The sequence below is a fragment of the Arachis hypogaea genome, chromosome 11 (assembly GCF_003086295.3).
Source record: "Arachis hypogaea cultivar Tifrunner chromosome 11, arahy.Tifrunner.gnm2.J5K5, whole genome shotgun sequence".
NCBI lineage: Eukaryota > Viridiplantae > Streptophyta > Magnoliopsida > Fabales > Fabaceae > Arachis > Arachis hypogaea.
This window is the reverse complement of record NC_092046.1, coordinates 58114858-58132501: the sequence shown is the minus strand read 5'-3', so window position 1 is coordinate 58132501 and position 17644 is coordinate 58114858. Positions and strand designations below refer to the sequence as shown.

At 38.2% G+C, this 17644-nt stretch overlaps 3 non-coding genes across 3 annotated transcripts; all 3 read left to right on the top strand.

The window, feature by feature from the left end:
* Positions 1-5708: 5708 nt before the first annotated feature.
* LOC112725039 (small nucleolar RNA R71) lies at positions 5709-5812 on the top strand. The gene has a single exon (XR_003164170.1). It is a non-coding gene; the product is annotated as a small nucleolar RNA R71 (small nucleolar RNA).
* A 3780-nt stretch (positions 5813-9592) lies between these two features.
* Positions 9593-9700, top strand: LOC112724153 (small nucleolar RNA R71). The gene has a single exon (XR_003163331.1). It is a non-coding gene; the product is annotated as a small nucleolar RNA R71 (small nucleolar RNA).
* Positions 9701-13367: 3667 nt separating this feature from the next.
* LOC112725495 (small nucleolar RNA R71) lies at positions 13368-13475 on the top strand. Its single transcript, XR_003164600.1, has one exon. It is a non-coding gene; the product is annotated as a small nucleolar RNA R71 (small nucleolar RNA).
* The last annotated feature ends 4169 nt before the right edge of the window (positions 13476-17644 follow it).

Genomic DNA, 17644 nt, shown 5'->3' with positions numbered 1-17644 from the left:
CATAGGTTACTGAGGCATCTCATCACTTTGGGACGTGTTTCCCGACTTCTGACACCAATGGCAAGACACACAGAACTGGTTAGCATCCTTGAATAAGGTTGGCCACCAGAATCCACAATCCAACATCTTTTTAGCTGTCCTTTGTGGGCCAAAGTGGCCACCACTTTCGGACGAATGGCAAGCTTCAAGAATGGGTTGAATTTCAGATTCCGGCACATATCTTCGAATTACTTGGTCCACGACGCCCCTCTTCCACAAGTGAGGGTCATCCCAAATGTAGTATTTGGAATCACTCCTCAACTTGTCCCTTTGGTTTTTAGAAAAGTTGGGAGGGAAGATTTTCGCAACCAAGTAGTTCGCCATTGGGGCAAACCAAGGAAAGCTATCCGACACAGCATGCAAACTATCCAATGGGAATGAGTCATTGATCAGAAATGGGTCAAATTTTAAATTCTCAAGGCAGCTTAAATGATCCGCAACCAAGTTTTGAGACCCACTCCGGTCCCTAATCTCAATGTCGAATTCTTGCAAAAGCAAGATCCAACGTATGAGTCTAGGCTTTGGCTCATTCTTTGTTAATAAGTACTTCAAAGCTGCATGATCCGTGTATACCACTATCTTGGACCCTAGCAAATAAGATCTGAATTTATCTAAAGCATGAACAATAGCTACGAGTTCTTTTTCTGTAGTGGTATAGCTGGATTGTGCTGCATCCAGTGTTTTAGAAGAGTAAGCAATGACATAAGGGAGTTTACCATTGCGCTGTGCAAGTGCAGCACCTACAGCATGGTTTGACACATCGCACATTATCTCGAATGGCAACGTCTAGTTGGGGCTTCGCACAATCGGTGCCGTGGTAAGAACTCTCCTTAGCTCTTCAAATGCTTTCACACATGCACTGTCAAACTCAAAATCTACATCTTTTTGGAGTAGGCGGGACAATGGCAAAGCAATTTTGCTGAAATCCTTGATAAAGCGCCTGTAAAATCCTGCATGTCCTAAAAACGAGCGAACCTCCCTCACAGATGAGGGGTGAGGTAAAGTGGTGATAACATCGACCTTGGCCGGGTCTACAGAAATGCCTTCATTAGATACCACATGTCCTAACACTATACCTTGCCTTACCATAAAGTGGCATTTTTCAAAGTTCAAGACAAGGTTAGTGTCAACACATCTAGCTAGGACCTTGGCCAAGTCCTCTAAGCAACAATCAAATGAAGTTCCATAAACACTGAAGTCATCCATAAAGACTTCCAGACAATTCTCCATTAGATCAGAAAAGACACTGGTCATACACCGCTGAAAAGTAGCAGGTGCATTACATAGTCCAAATGGCATCCTTTTGTAGGCAAAGGTGCCAAAAGGGCAAGTGAAAGTGGTCTTTTCCTGATCTTCAGGAGCAATGTGAATCTGGAAGTAACCAATGAATCCATCAAGAAAGAAATAATGGGATTTACCCGCCAAACGGTCCAACATCTGATCAATAAAGGGCAAAGGGTAGTGGTCCTTTCTTGTAGCGGCGTTCAATCTCCTATAATCGATGCACACTCGCCACGCATTTTGTACTCTCTTGGTGACCACTTCACCATCATCCTTTTTAACTGTAGTGATGCCCGATTTCTTGGGAACAACCTGGACTGGGCTCACCCATTCACTATCAGAAATTGGGTATATGATACCCGCATCAAGTAGTCTAGTGACCTCCTTCTTTACCACATCAAGGATGGTCGGGTTGAGCCTCCTTTGCGGTTGCCTAACCGGCCTAGCTCCCTCTTGGAGAAATATACGATGCATGCACTTGCGAGGGTCAATCCCCACAATATCAGCTAGACTCCAACCAATTGCCTTCTTGTACTTTCTTAGAACATCTAGGAGCTTTTCTTCTTCTTCACTAGAAATCTCACTAGCAATAATGACCGAAAACTTTTGGTTGTCCTCTAAGAAAGCATACTTTAAATGAGATGGAAGAGGCTTTAGTTCACTCTTTTCCTCAAGCTGAGGTTCCTTTTCATCAAGCTCACGAAGTTCATTCTCAACAACTTTCTCTTGTTCATCCTCTTGGTCATCCATCTCTTCAACAATATGGTAACACAACTTGTTGTGGTCTTCTTCTTGCACTTCCGCTACCACTTCATCAATTACATCACATCGGAGAACGGAATGCTCTTCGGGAGGATGCTTCATGGCTTCTTCCAAATTGAACTTGATAGTCTTGTCTCCAACCTCAAAGGAATATGTGCCGGTGAAGGCATCTAACTTGAATTTAGAGGTCTTGAAGAAGGGTCTACCAAGTAGAACGGAGGATGAGCTTCTATTTTCTATTGGAGGCATTTCAAGGATGTAAAAGTCAACCGGAAAGACCAAGTCCTTGATTTCCACAAGCACATCTTCTGCTATTCCCATTATAGTGATCACACTCTTATCGGCTAAGGCAAACTTTGCCGTCGACTTCTTTAATGGAGCTAAGTTCAACCGCACAAAGATAGAGAGTGGCATGATGCTTACGCAAGCTCCTAGATCACATATACAGTCATGAAAAGTGCACCCACCAATACAGCAAGACACCAAACAAGGTCTAGGGTCACCGCATTTCTTTAGAATAGGTTCCATCAAGGAAGAAATTGAACTACCAAGGATAATGTCTCTAACTCTCCTATCCTATCCTTGTGTGTGCACAAGTCTTTCAGAAATTTTGCATACCTCAGAATTTGTTGGATAGCATCAAAAAGTGGTATAGTTACCTCAACTTTCTTGAACACTTGAAGCATGTTTAAATCAAATTCCGGCGTCTTCTTTGCTTTCTTCACCAAGGAAGGGAATGGGATAGGAACGGACTCATCCACTATAGCTTTCCTCTTGGGTTCCTTAAGGCTTACACCTTCTTCATCTTGCCTTTTGTCTACCTCATCCTCTTCATGTGGAGCTTCAACAACCACTTCTTCCTCATGAATGTCTTCCATGATCCTAGGAGGTATCTCCTCCAATGTAGTCCCTGAACGTAGAGTGATGGTGTTGAGACCGCCCTTGGGGTTTGGTTGGGGTTGGGAAGGAAGGCTAGAGGAGCTTGAGGGTTGGTTGGTATTGTTGGAGGACATGGCCATCTTTGAGATCATATCGGTGATATTGGCCGATTGAGCATTCATGGCCTCGAATTGAGCCTTATAGCCCTCGTCCCGTTTATCCACAGTGGCTCTAAGCTCATCAACTTGATTGGTGGAAGATGAAGAGGATTGGTTGGATTGTTGTCTATGGTATAGTGCTTGGTATTTGGTGTAGTTGTTTTGGTTTTGGTTGTGATGATTTTGGTTGGCTTGGTGGTTGTTGTTGTAGTGGTATTGAGATGAAGATTGCTTGTTGTTGTAATGAGAAGAAGAGTTGTTCCATCTTTGGTTTTGATTGTTCCCTTGTCCATTATCCCTCCACCCTTGATTTTGATTACTACCATGAGAGTAATTGTTTTGGCCTAGAGAAGGATAGGGCGGACGGTTGTTATAGTTCACATTGGCTACAACAAGGGCATGCTCCTCTTGAATTTGATGGCATTGATTGGTGTAATGTGTGGTGCTAGAGCACAAACCACAAATTCTAGGAGAGCCTTCAAGTTGAGCAACTTGAGGTGGGGCTTGGATGGAGTAGTATTCCTTTTGATCTTTTTGTATTTGAGTGAGGATAGTAGTCATGTCCTCAAGCGCCTTGGTTAAGCTTGCTTCGGAAGGGGATGGTTTTACCATACCCTTGAGAGGATTACTTCTCACCCTCACATGTTGTGTAGCCTCGGCAACATCATTTATCAATTTTCAAGCTTCTCCCTCCGTCTTCTTCTTTGAAAGGGAACCGCCACTAGAAGTGGTGAGCAATCTTCTATCTTCCGCACAAAGACCTCCAGTGAAGTAACTAATGAGCAAGTGAGTGTTCAATCCATGGTGTGGACAAGATTATAATAGCCTCTTGAACCGAGTCTAATACTCATACAAACTCTCTTGGTCCTTTTGCATTATACCCAAAATCTCCTTCCGGATGTAGTCGGTCTTCTCTGATGGGAAGAATTTATCTAGGAACTCTCTTCTCAAGAAATCCCAATTGGTCACAATCTCATTCGGTTGTGAATAAAACCACATCTTTGCTTGCCCTTCAAGAGAGAAAGGGAAGGCAAAAATCATAATAGCCAACTCATCAGCTCCATGCCTTCGAGCCGTAGAACAACCAACTTGAAAGTCTCTTAGATGTCGGATGGGGTCTTGACCCGGCAAACCATGATACTTAGGAAGTAGATTTATCAAGCTACTCTTAAACTCAAAGTTTGGATCAAGGTTAGGATACCTTGCTTATAAAGGTTGAAGTATGATATCCGGAGCTCCTTTCTCATGCAAAGTGATCCGTCGTGGCTCCGCCATGTATGGCTCACCTGTAGGATGCAAAGATGTATTAGTAGTGCCAACAGAAGAATAGGAAGTAGCAGACTCTAAGTCACTCTCGGTACCGTCTAGTGATTCGGTATGTTCCTCAAGAGAGGCCGAAGTACTAGCCGTATAATCCAACCGCCGTCTAGCTTGCCGAGTGTGTAACAAGGTTCTTTCAATCTCCGGATCAAACTCGGCTAAGCTAGAATTCAGGTGAGACCGAGTCATCAAACTTGGAGTCATAGCACACATACAAAAGAAATCTAAACTATAGCTAAGTATTGAAAGAAAGTAAACTATCTACAATATTCACATATTCACATAACCAATATCAAGGCATATGTTGCAACCATTCCCCGGCAACGGCGCCAAAAATTTGATGGCTCCCGTGGACTATGTTGGTATAGAATCTCTCAATAGAATCCCGTTGTAAGTATAGCTCTTCCCAACAACAATCCTCGAGTATCAAATTTGGAAGGGAATTTGGTTGTCACAAGTTCAACCCCAATAAAAGTAACCGAAGTATTCAAACCTCGGGTCGTCTCACAAGGAATGGAAAAACATGTGCTTCAACATTGGTTAGAAATCCGGGGTTGCAAGTCATGAGCAAGAAATTAAACTAGGAATCTTAACAAGCAAGTAATCTTGGAATGTAAGAAACTAATGCCAACAATTAGAGCAAAATGTAAATAATTCCAACTCATAAAATATCATCCAATGTAATTCTATTCTAACTAAACAAGTAACTACAACTGAGACAAAGCAATCAAGATTTTTGGGTTTTCAAGTATGAATGACAAAAATAACTCTTGGCTAGGCATGGGAATTGGGGTCACTATCCTTGTCTAATAACCATATCTTGACAATTATGAGGAACCAAACTCATTAAGTCTACTTCTATACTTGAAGTATGTTAAATGGTTTCGCCTAGGTGAATTCCCAATGTAGTTGGCTTGCTCTTGACTACCATCTGCTTCTTCATTCACTCCTTCTTGGGTTGTTGATGAAGTAGTGATTGCTGCTACTTGGTTCCTCTCCATCTTCTTGGTGAGGTCAGCCAGCTGCTTAGTAATGAGCTTGTTTTGGGCCAGCAGAGCATCTACATTGTTTAGCTCTATTACTCCTCTAGTGTTGCCTCTTTCAGAAGCATAGAAATAGTCATTCTCTGCTACTGTTTCAATGACATCTATGGCTTCCTCAATGGTCTTCTTCTTGTTCAAAGATCCTCCGGATGAATGGTCTACTGCCTTCTTTGATTCATATGACAGGCCTTCATAGAAAATGTGCAGCTGCACCCATTCGTTGAACATGTCAGGTGGACACCTCCTTGTCAGGTCCTTAAACCTCTCCCATGCTTCATAAAGAGTCTCACCATCTTGTTGCCTGAAAGTTTGGACCTCAGCTCTCAGCCTATTGATTCATTGAGGGGGATAGAATCTTGCTAAGAATTTGTTCACTACATCTTCCCAAGTTGTCAAGCTCTCCTTCGGGAAAGACTCCAGCCATTTGGCTGCCTTATCCTTGAGTGAGAATGGAAATAAGAGCAATCTATAGGCGTCAGGATGAACACCATTAGACTTCACTATGTCACAAATTCTTAGGAAGGTGGTTAGATGTTGATTTGGGTCTTCTTGGACACTTCCTCCGAACGAACAGTTGTTCTGAACAAGGGTGATGAGCTGTGATTTTAGTTCAAAATTGTTGGCATGGATGGTTGGCTTTTGAATACTACTTCCATAGTTTCCTGTGTTTGGATTGATGTAAGAGCCTAAAACTCTTCTATCCTCCCCAGCATGATTTGCTCGACCTCCTCCGCCATAGTTGTGAGCCTCTTCCTCACGATGGTCTTCCATGTTTTCTTCCATGTTTGGTTCAAAGTATTCCTCCTCTTCCTCAGCACCAACCACTCTTTTTCCTCTTGCTTCCCTCCTTAATCTAAAGAAGGTTCTCTCAGGTTCAGAATCAAAGGAAGTTGAAGCCCCGCTTCTTCTCCCTGTCATACAACCAACAAAGCACAAGCAAGGAAAATAAATGCAGAAAGTATTCTGTTAGAATTATTGTTAGTGTGAGTGATGCAATATATCAAACAGTTAGTGGGTCAGTGAACTGAATTGTAAATAACAAAAAGAAACGGAAAAGTAGGGGGAAGGGAAGAAATTAACTAAAACTGAAAGTAAATTACTCAAACAGAAAATTAAATCAAACAAAAAAAAAATGCTCAATCTAGTTATCCTCCAATTTAATTATTGTTGATGCACAATCAATCCCCGGCAACGGCGCCATAAACTTGATACGTGAAAAACTTGTCTCGTGACAAATTTCCTTCGGCAAGTGTACCAAATTCGTCGTCAAGTAAAAACTCACAATAGAGTGAGGTCGAATCCCACAGAGATTGATTGATCAAGCAACTTTAATTAGAGGAATGTTCTAGTTGAGCGAATCAGTATTTGAGTTGAGAATTGCAGATAATAAAATGGCGAGAAGGTAAATAACAAAAGAAGTAAATGCTAGAAATAAAGAGCTGAAAGTAAGTGACGGAAAGTAAATTGCAGAATTGTAAATGGGAATGGGGTAATTGCTCATAAAAGTAAATGACATAAATTAAAGAGAATGGGTAAGATCAGAAATGGGGAATTCATTGGGTTCAGGAGATGTTGCATTCTCCGGATCAATTTCATTTTCATCTCTTCCTCAATCAATGCATTCGTTGATCTCCTTGGCAATCTTAAGTGATCGAATTACAATTCCTTGTAATTCAATCTCTCAAATCTTGATCAATAGTCAATTCCTTGGTCAATTGCTCATGAGAAGAGATGAAGTATGGTCACTGATTATACCACATGCATTTTCCAAATCAAGTATTGAGAGGATTATAGTCACATATCCATCCAAACCCAATTTGGTCCAGCATGAGAAAGCATTTCTAGCATGATCTCTTCATTCCTCTTTCAAGGTTCAGAAGAGATCCAAGTTTGAATAGCTTCTTTTCCAAGATAACTATTCAATTGGATGAAGATCGAAAGCTTTCAAGTAAAATCAAGAGGACAGATAGAAGAAGAATAATGAAAACTAGTATTGATCCATCAAATTACAACAGAGCTCCCTAACCCAATGAAAGGGGGGTTTAGTTGTTCATAGCTCTGGAAAATGAAAGCAAAGATGGAGAATACATGATGAAAACAAAACTAGAAGTGCAGAGAATGGTAAAATACAGAGAGTAGTTTTCCCAATTTCCAATCCCCCTTGATGAGCGGATAATTTATACGCTTTTTGGCATTGTTTTTAGTATGGTTTTAGTAGAATCTAGTTACTTTTAGGGATGTTTTTATTAGTTTTTTTGTTAAATTTACATTTTTGGACTTTACTATGAGTTTGTGTGTTTTTCTTTGATTTCAGGTATTTTCTGGCTGAAATTGAGGGACTTGAGCAAAAATCAGATTCAGAGGTTGAAGAAGGACTGCTGATGCTGTTGGATTCTGACCTCCCTTCACTCAAAGTGGATTTTCTGGAGCTAAAGAACTCAAAATGGAGCGCTTCTAATTGCGTTGGAAAGTAGACATCCAGGGCTTTCCAGCAATATATAATAGTCCATACTTTGGCCAAGTTTAGACGACGTAAAAGGGCATTGAACGCCAGTTCTACGCTGTTGTCTGGAGTTAAACGCCAGAAACACGTCACAAACCAGAGTTGAACGCCAGAAATATGTTACAACCTGGCGTTCAACTCTAGAAAGAGCCTCTGCACGTGTAACATTCAAGCTCAGCCCAAGCACACACCAAGTGGGCCCCGGAAGTGGATTTATGCATCAATTACTTACTTTTGTAAACCCTAGTGACTAGTTTAGTATAAATAGGACTTTTTACTATTGTATTAGACATCCTGGATTGTATTTTTGATCTTGTGATCACGTTTTGGGGGCTGGCCATTCGGCCATGCCTGAACCTTTCACTTATGTATTTTCAACGGTAGAGTTTCTACACTCCATAGATTAAGGTGTGGAGCTCTGTTGTTTCTCATGATTTAATGCAAAGTATTTCTATTTTCCATTCAAACATGCGTGTTCCTATCTAAGATATCCATTCGCACTTTAATATGAATGTGATGAACGTGACAATCATCATCATTCCTCCATGAACGCGTGCCTGACAACCACTTACGTTCCACCGTAGAATGAATGAATATCTCTTAGATCCCTTAATCAGAATCTTCGTGGTATAAGCTAGATTGATGACAGCATTCAAGAGAATCCGGAAAGTCTAAACCTTGTCTGTGGTATTCCGAGTAGGATTCAGGGATTGAATGACTGTGACGAGCTTCAAACTCACGAGTGCTGGGCGTAGTGACAGACGCAAAAGGATAGTAAATCCTATTCCGGTTCGATTGAGAACCTGCAGATGATTAGCCGTGCGGTGACAGCGCATCTGGACCCTTTTCACTGGAAGGATGGATGGTAACCATTGACAACGGTGATCCACCAACACACAGTTTGCCATAGGAGGACGTGCGTGCGTGAATCAGAAATACTTGCATTAATTCATCGAGACACAGCAGAGCTCCTCACCCCCAACAATGGAGTTTAGAGACTCATGCCGTCAAAAGGTACAAAGTTCAGATCTAAAATGTCATGAGGTATTTTGTTCAGAGTTCTCTATCTGTTGCTGAGTGGATGATGGAAAAGGCTTGCTATTGCTAAACCTGTTTCTTCCACCATTATTAAAGCCTTGTTGAGGCTTTTGTTGATCCTTCCATGAGAGATTTGGGTGATTTCTCCATGAGGGGTTATAGGTGTTTCCATATGGTTCACCCATGTGATTCACCTCTACTATTGCAGGATTCTCAAGATCATAAGCTTCTTCTTCAGAAGATGCCTCTTGAGTACTGTTGGATGCAACTTGCATACCATTTAGACTCTGAGAAATCATATTGACTTGCTGAGTCAATATTTTATTCTGAGCCAATATGGCATTCAGAGTATCAATTTCAAGAACACCCTTCTTCTGAGGCGTCCCATTACTCACAGGGTTCCTCTCAGAAGTGTACATGAACTGGTTATTAGCAACCATGTCAATGAGTTCTTGAGCTTCTGCAGGCGTTTTCTTTAGGTGAATGGATCCACCTGCAGAAGTATCCAATGACATCTTAGCTAATTCAGACAGACCATCATAGAATATATCCAGGATGGTCCATTCTGAAAGCATGTCAGAAGGACACTTTTTGGTCAGTTGCTTGTATCTCTCCCAAGCTTCATAGAGGGATTCACCTTCTTTCTGTCTGAAGGTTTGAACATCCATTCTAAGCTTGCTCAACTTTTGAGGAGGAAAGAACTTGGCTAAGAAAGCCGTGACTAGCTTATCCCAAGAGTTCAGGCTATCTTTGGGCTGAGAGTCCAACCACACTCTAGCTCTGTCTCTTACAGCAAAAGGGAAAAGCATGAGTCAGTAGACTTCAGGATCTACTCCATTAGTCTTAACAGTATCACAGATCTGCAAAAATTCAGTTAAGAACTGAAAAGGATCTTCAGATGGAAGTCCATGAAACTTGCAGTTTTGCTGCATTAGAGAAACTAATTGAGGTTTCAGCTCAAAATTATTTGCTCTAATGGTAGGGATGGAGATGCTTCTTCCATGTAAATTGGAATTAGGTGCAGTAAAGTCACCAAGCATCCTCCTTGCATTATTATTATTTTCGGCTGCCATCTCCTTTTCTTGTTCGAAAATTCCTGTAAGGTTGTCTCTGGATTGTTGTATTTTAGCTTCTCTTAGTTTTCTCTTCAGAGTCCTTTCAGGTTCTGGATCTGCTTCAACAAGAATATTCTTGTCCTTGCTCCTGCTCATATGAAAAAGAGGGAACAGAAAAATAATAATAATAATAGGGATCCTTTTTACCCAGGTATAGAGGTTCCCCTGTGTGAGTAGAAGAAGAAAAGAATATAATGTAAAGAAAGAAACACAAGGGTGAGGAGAGTAGAGATGTGAGATGAAGAGAAGTGTTAGTAGATGAATAAATAAATAGAAGGAGATGAGGGAGGAAGAGGATTTTCGAAAATTATTTTTGAAAAATGGTTAGTGATTTTCGAAATTAGTTTTTGAAAAAGGTTAGTAATTTTCAAAAATTAGGAATAAAATTGAAATAAAAAATTAAAATAATTAGTTAATTAAAAAAAATTTTTGAAAAAGAGGGAGATATTTTCGAAAATTGGAGAGAGAAAGTTAGTTAGGTAGTTTTGAAAAAGATAAGAAACAAACAAAAAGTTAGTTAGTTAGTTGAAACAAATTTGAAAATCGATTTTGAAAAGATAAGAAGATAAGAAGTTAGAAAAGATATTTTAAAATCAAATTTTTGAAAAAGATATGATTTTGAAAAAGATAAGATAAAAAGATATTTTTGAAAAGATATGATTGAAATTAGTTTTGACAAAAAAATTTGATTTTTAAAATCACAATTAATGACTTGATTCACAAGAAATCACAAGATATGATTCTAGAACTTAAAGTTTGAATCTTTCTTAACAAGCAAGTAACAAACTTGAAATTTTTGAATCAAAACATTAATTGATGATGTTATTTTCGAAAATTATGTGGTAAAGTTAAGAAAAAGATTTTTGAAAAATATTTTTAAAATTTTCGAAAATAACTAAGAAAAATGCAAAAGATTTGATTTTTGAAAAAGATTTTGAAAAAGATAAGATTTTTAAATTGAAAATTTGATTTGACTCATAAGAAACAATTGAATTTTAAAAATTTTTGAAAAAGTCAAATCTAATTTTCGAAATTTATGAGTGAAAAAGGGAAAGATATATTTTTTTATTTTTGAATTTTTATGATGAGAGAGAAAAACACTAAAAATGCTCAATGCATGGAAATTTTAGATCAAAATAATGAATGCATGCAAGAATGCTATGAATGTCAAGATGAACACCAAGAACACTTTGAAGATCAAGATGAACATCAAGAACTTAATTTTGAAAAATTTTTGATGCAAAGAAAGCATGCAAGACACCAAACTTAGAAATCGTTGATGCTTAGACTCTATGGATGCAAAAATGCACATGAGAAACAAGAAAAGACATAAAACAAGAAAACATCAAGATCAAACAAGAAGACTTACCAAGAACAACTTGAAGATCATGAAGAACACTATGAATGCATGAATTTTTTCGAAAAATGCAAGATGAACATGCAATTGACACCAAACTTAAAATCTGACTCAAGACTCAAACAAGAAACACAAAATATTTTTGATTTTTATGATTTTCTAAATTGTTTTTTGTATTTTTCGAAAATTGTTTGAAAAAGAAAAATAAGGATTCCAAAATTTTTAATATGAATTCCAGAAATCTTTGTACTCTTAGTCTAAAGCTCCAATCTGAGGGTTAGGCATGGCTTAATAGCCAGCCAAGCTTTGGTGTGTAACTCAGACATGCCACAGCTGACATTCCAATTATCTTGCCTCTATGCTAATGGTTGGAAGCCCCTATCCAGAAGAATTAGACATGGCTTTACAGCCTGCCAGGCTTCAACATGCTTCATGAAAGTCTAGAATTCATTCTTAAAAATTTTAGAATAATTTTCGAAAACAGATGAGAAATTTTTGAAAGATTTTTTGAAAAATTTTTTTTTTGAAAAATTTTTGAAAATAAAATAAGAAGAAAATTACCTAACCTGAGCAACAAGATGAACCGTCAGTTGTCCAAACTCGAACAATCCCCGATAACGGCGCCAAAAACTTGGTGCACGAAATTGTGATCTCAGGCAACGGCGCCAGAAACTCTGTACGCACGTCTTAATAAATCGTTTTTCATTCACAACTTCGATACAACTAACCAGCAAGTGCATTGGGTTGTCCAAGTAATAAACCTTACGTGAGTAAGGGTCGATCCCACGGAGATTGTTGGTATAAAGCCAGCCATGGAATGGAGTAGGATTGATTGGATGAAGACAGCAGGAAAGCAGAGGTTCAGAAGAACGAAAGCATCTCTATGCGCTTATCTGAAATTCTCACCAATGATTTACATAAGTATTTCTATCCTTATTTTATTATATATTTTCGAAAACTTCATAACTATTTTATATCCGCTTGACTGAGATTTACAAGGTGACCATAGCTTGCTTCATACAAACAATCTCCGTGGGATCGACCCTTACTCACGTAAGGTTTATTACTTGGACGACCCAGTGCACTTGCTGGTTAGTTGTATCGAAGTTGTGAATGAAAAACGATTTATTAAGACGTGCGTACAGAGTTTCTGGCGCCGTTGCCTGAGATCACAATTTCGTGCACCAAGTTTTTGTAGAAATACTTGCATTAATTCATCGAGACACAGCAGAGCTCCTCACCCCCAACAGTGGAGTTTAGAGACTCATGCCGTCAAAAGGTACAAAGTTTAGATCTAAAATGTCATGAGGTATTTTGTTCAGAGTTCTCTGTCTGTTGCTGAGTGGATGATGGAAAAGGCTTGCTATTGCTAAACCTGTTTCTTCCACCATTATTAAAGCCTTGTTGAGGCTTTTGTTGATCCTTCCATGAGAGATTTGGGTGATTTCTCCATGAGGGGTTATAGGTGTTTCCATATGGTTCACCCATGTGATTCACCTCTGCTATTGCAGGGTTCTCAGGATCATAAGCTTCTTCTTCAGAAGATGCCTCTTGAGTACTGTTGGATGCAGCTTGCATTCCATTCAGACTCTGAGAAATCATATTGACTTGCTGAGTCAATATTTTATTCTGAGCCAATATGGCATTCAGAGTATCAATTTCAAGAACTCCCTTCTTCTGAGGCGTCCCATTACTCACAGGGTTCCTCTCAGAAGTGTACATGAACTGGTTATTAGCAACCATGTCAATGAGTTCTTGAGCTTCTGCAGGCGTTTTCTTTAGGTGAATGGATCCACCTGCAGAAGTATCCAATGACATCTTAGCTAATTCAGACAGACCATCATAGAATATATCCAGGATGGTCCATTCTGAAAGCATGTCAGAAGGATACTTTTTGGTCAGTTGCTTGTATCTCTCCCAAGCTTCATAGAGGAATTCACCTTCTTTCTGTCTGAAGGTTTGAACATCCACTCTAAGCTTACTCAGCTTTTGAGGAGGAAAGAACTTGGCTAAGAAAGCCTTGACCAGCTTATCCCAAGAGTTCAGGCTATCCTTAGATTGAGAGTCCAACCACACTCTAGCTCTGTCTCTTACAGCAAAAGGGAAAATCATGAGTCAGTAGACTTCAGGATCTACTCCATTAGTCTTAACAGTATCACAGATCTGCAAAAATTCAGTTAAGAACTGAAAAGGATCTTCAGATGGAAGTCCATGAAACTTGCAGTTTTGCTGCATTAGAGAAACTAATTGAGGTTTCAGCTCAAAATTGTTTGCTCCAATGGTAGGGATGGAGATGCTTCTTCCATGTAAATTGGAATTAGGTGCAGTAAAGTCACCAAGCATCCTCCTTGCATTATTATTATTTTCGGATGCCATCTCCTTTTCTTGTTCGAAAATTCCTGTAAGGTTGTCTCTGGATTGTTGTATTTTAGCTTCTCTTAGTTTCCTCTTCAGAGTCCTTTCAGGTTCTGGATCTGCTTCAACAAGAATATTCTTGTCCTTGCTCCTGCTCATATGAAAAAGAGGGAACAGAAAAATAATAATAATAGGGATCCTTTTTACCCAGGTATAGAGGTTTCCCTGTGTGAGTAGAAGAAGAAAAGAATGTAATGTAAAGAAAGAAACACAAGGGTGAGGAGAGCAGAGATGTGAGATGAAGAGAAGTGTTAGTAGATGAATAAATAAATAGAAGGAGATGAGGGAGGAAGAGGATTTTCGAAAATTATTTTTGAAAAATGTTTAGTGATTTTCGAAATTAGTTTTTGAAAAAGATTAGTAATTTTTGAAAATTAGGAATAAAATTGAAATCAAAAATTAAAATAATTAGTTAATTAAAAATAATTTTTGAAAAAGAGGGAGATATTTTCAAAAATTGGAGAGAGAAAGTTAGTTAGGTAGTTTTGAAAAAGATAAGAAACAAACAAAAAGTTAGTTAGTTAGTTAAAACAAATTTGAAAATCGATTAGGATTTAGATTTAGGATTTTATTCGCTTTCAGGATTATCTTTTTATCAGGTTCAACATTCCTTTTTATTTATCTTTTTAACTTGGTTTATGAATTCTTCTATGTTACAGATTATTCTTTGAATTAATATTATTTGAGGTATTTCAGTTTATGATTGCTTTCTTTTATTTATATTACTGTTGCTTCCAATCTGAAGACATTTTTAGTCCACTAGATTTACTTTTTTTCCTTTTGCTCTTGGTTAAGAAATCAGTAACTCAGGAGTTATCAAACTCAACATGATTGATAATTGTTATCTTTGCTAATTGAATTGAACTTCAATAATCCCAATCTTTCCTTAGGGATTAACTAGATTTGAAGATCAGACTAATTAGTCACTTGACCTTTCTTTGCTTTAAGTAAAGGCTAACTAAGTGGAATTAAGATTCAATCTTCATCATCGTTGATAAGGATAACTAGGATAGGACTTCTAATTTCTCATACCTTGCCAAAAGTTTATTTTACAGTTATTTATTTATTTTACAATCTTTTACTTATTTCAATTGCAATTTAAATTACTTGATCCTCATCTTCAAAATCCCAATTTACAATCTTCATAACCAATAATAAGAACATACTCCCCTGCAGTTCCTTGAGAAGACGACCCGAGGTTTAGATACTTCTGTTATCAATTTTTAAGGGGTTTGTTATTTGTGACAACCAAAACGTTTGTACGAAGGGATTTCTGTTGGTTTAGAAACTATATCTACAACGCGACTATTTTTATAAAATTCTTTACTAGCAAAAATCCTAACGTCAGATTGCTATATCATATATGCTATATTACCTGATTATGTGCTACTTGTTCTACTTGTACCTTGTTGTGTATTACCTGCCTGTATTGCTTGTGTTTGTATAACTAAGAGGTCCCTCATGCTGTTGTAGGTTGACGCTAAAGGCTGTTCTTGTTGAGATGGAGTAATGATATGATTAATTTAAAATGATGATTATTGAATGAGGTAATTTGAGCTCCTTAGGTAGACGCAGTGAAGTGATTTCACTTGCTCCAAATGAGGATATGAAGTATTGATATAGAATTGCTGAGACAGAATAACTGGTGATGGTTTTGTTTATGATTCTGATGCTGATTCGTTGGAGAGTTAGAAAGTTGGAAAGTATGAGGAAGATGAATTAGATTTAGCATTCCCTTATGACAGTTGTCTATTTATGGATTAGCAAGAACATAGGATGAATATTTGGTGAAAGGAAGTTTAGGATGCTTAGTGAGTTTTTATTACAATGCATTGTATTTATTTGGCACTTTTACCGTACTGGGAACCCATGGGTCGGGGGTTCTCATTCCGTATATATCTCTTGTTTTTCAGATGCAGGTCCAGGAGCTCAGAAGTGAGGTGTGGTTCATCTAAGAGATGGTGAAGATCTTTATATTCTCTACTTTATATTTTGCTTAGAATCTCTCCACCTTTATTTTGAAAAGCTTATATTATGTATTGAACCCTTTTGAACTTGCCTATAGAGGCTTTTATGTTTCTTTTGGGAGAGATTAGGAGATACCATTGTCAACTACTTTCATACTGTACCCTAGCCGGCCTAAACTTTGCGGGTCGTGACTAGTGGCTATTTACTTATGTTATAAATTTATATACCGTCCTTCCCTTACTCTCCTTTAAGCCTTTATCTGTATATCGCTTTTGACTTCACGCTTTATCTTTTAGTTGTCGATGCGTGAGTGATACGACTTCGCGATTTTATTTTTACTCTTTTCAGGCTTCTCGATTAATACTCCTTTCAACTTTAGTTATAAACTAAGTATTAAAAAAAATCTCCTTGAGAGTCGTACCACTTTATTATCATTGACCTATGACTTGAGCATAAGGATTTGAATATTAGGGTGTTAAATATCTCATCTCATTTACCGTAACCACACTCACCCTATTTCCTTCACGCATCACAACCCATCCTTATTGTCTCCACTCTTTACCTTTATCCTTACTTCCACATTCATTATTTTGATCCTAAAGTCGATGAGATTTTAAGGGAGACCAAATTTTACCACATCTCTCACATCAGAAGAATTCAATGTCATTTAGCTATGATGGTAACATTGATCAAAAGGTGGTAGTCAAAGGCTCATATGTATTATCTTCAAATGGGTGAATGCACTATCATCATGCAAAATTTTGCAATGATTCTTGACCTCCCTACAAATGGTCTACTAGTTACAGGAGCAACGATCAACAATTTTAGTACCCTAGAAAGTGAATACATGTGGCATTTTGGGTTGCACATGCAATGCAAAACTGTTAAGAAAGTTTTATTAAGTTGACGTGCCTGCACAACCTTAAACGTAGTTTAGAATTAACTGGTTGACTTGTCGTGGAACAGCATGTCAAGTATCACATTATTTTGTTGTTTGGTACGACGTTATTTTATGACAAGTCTAATGTCACGGTGCATTGAAAATTTATACCCTTGATTTATAATTTTTTGGAGATCAAATATTATAGCTGGGGATCGACATGCTTAGCCCATTTATTAGATCGTGTCAAGTATCATATTATAATTGTAAGGAGATGGATTATTCTTTGACACTCTTGCAAATATGGGTTTGGGAACAAATGACATTCTTTTCACCGATATACTGTACCCCATGTTTTTTGTTTGCTTGCCAATATTAATAATGTTACTTGATAAATATGATACTCATATATTTTAATAATTATTTTTTTATTAGATTTTATGGATGGAACATAAAAATATGCAAGTGGAATAATTGGGTAGGCCCTTCACCTAAGGGTGGAACGGGGCGGGTAGGGGCGGGTTTTTGCTCTACCCGACCCCGCCCTGCTGTACAACAACCTGCATAGATCTCGCCCCGCTTCTACCCATGGGTAGTAAAACGTTGAATCCTAACCCACCCCCTACCCGCCCCTATAATTATTAAAATCCAATAAATAAAATTAAATTTCAAAATTTATATAACCACCATCATATACATAACATAAATTAAAGTAAAAATCTAAATATGATACAATATTATTAATCATTTACTAATTATTTTACATATATTATACATATTATATATATACCGGAGCGGGTAAGGGCGGGTATTATCTAAACCTGATCCTGCCCTGCCCCGAGCGGGTAGGGCCGGGGTGGGTACCCGCGGGTTCGGGTGGTGTTGC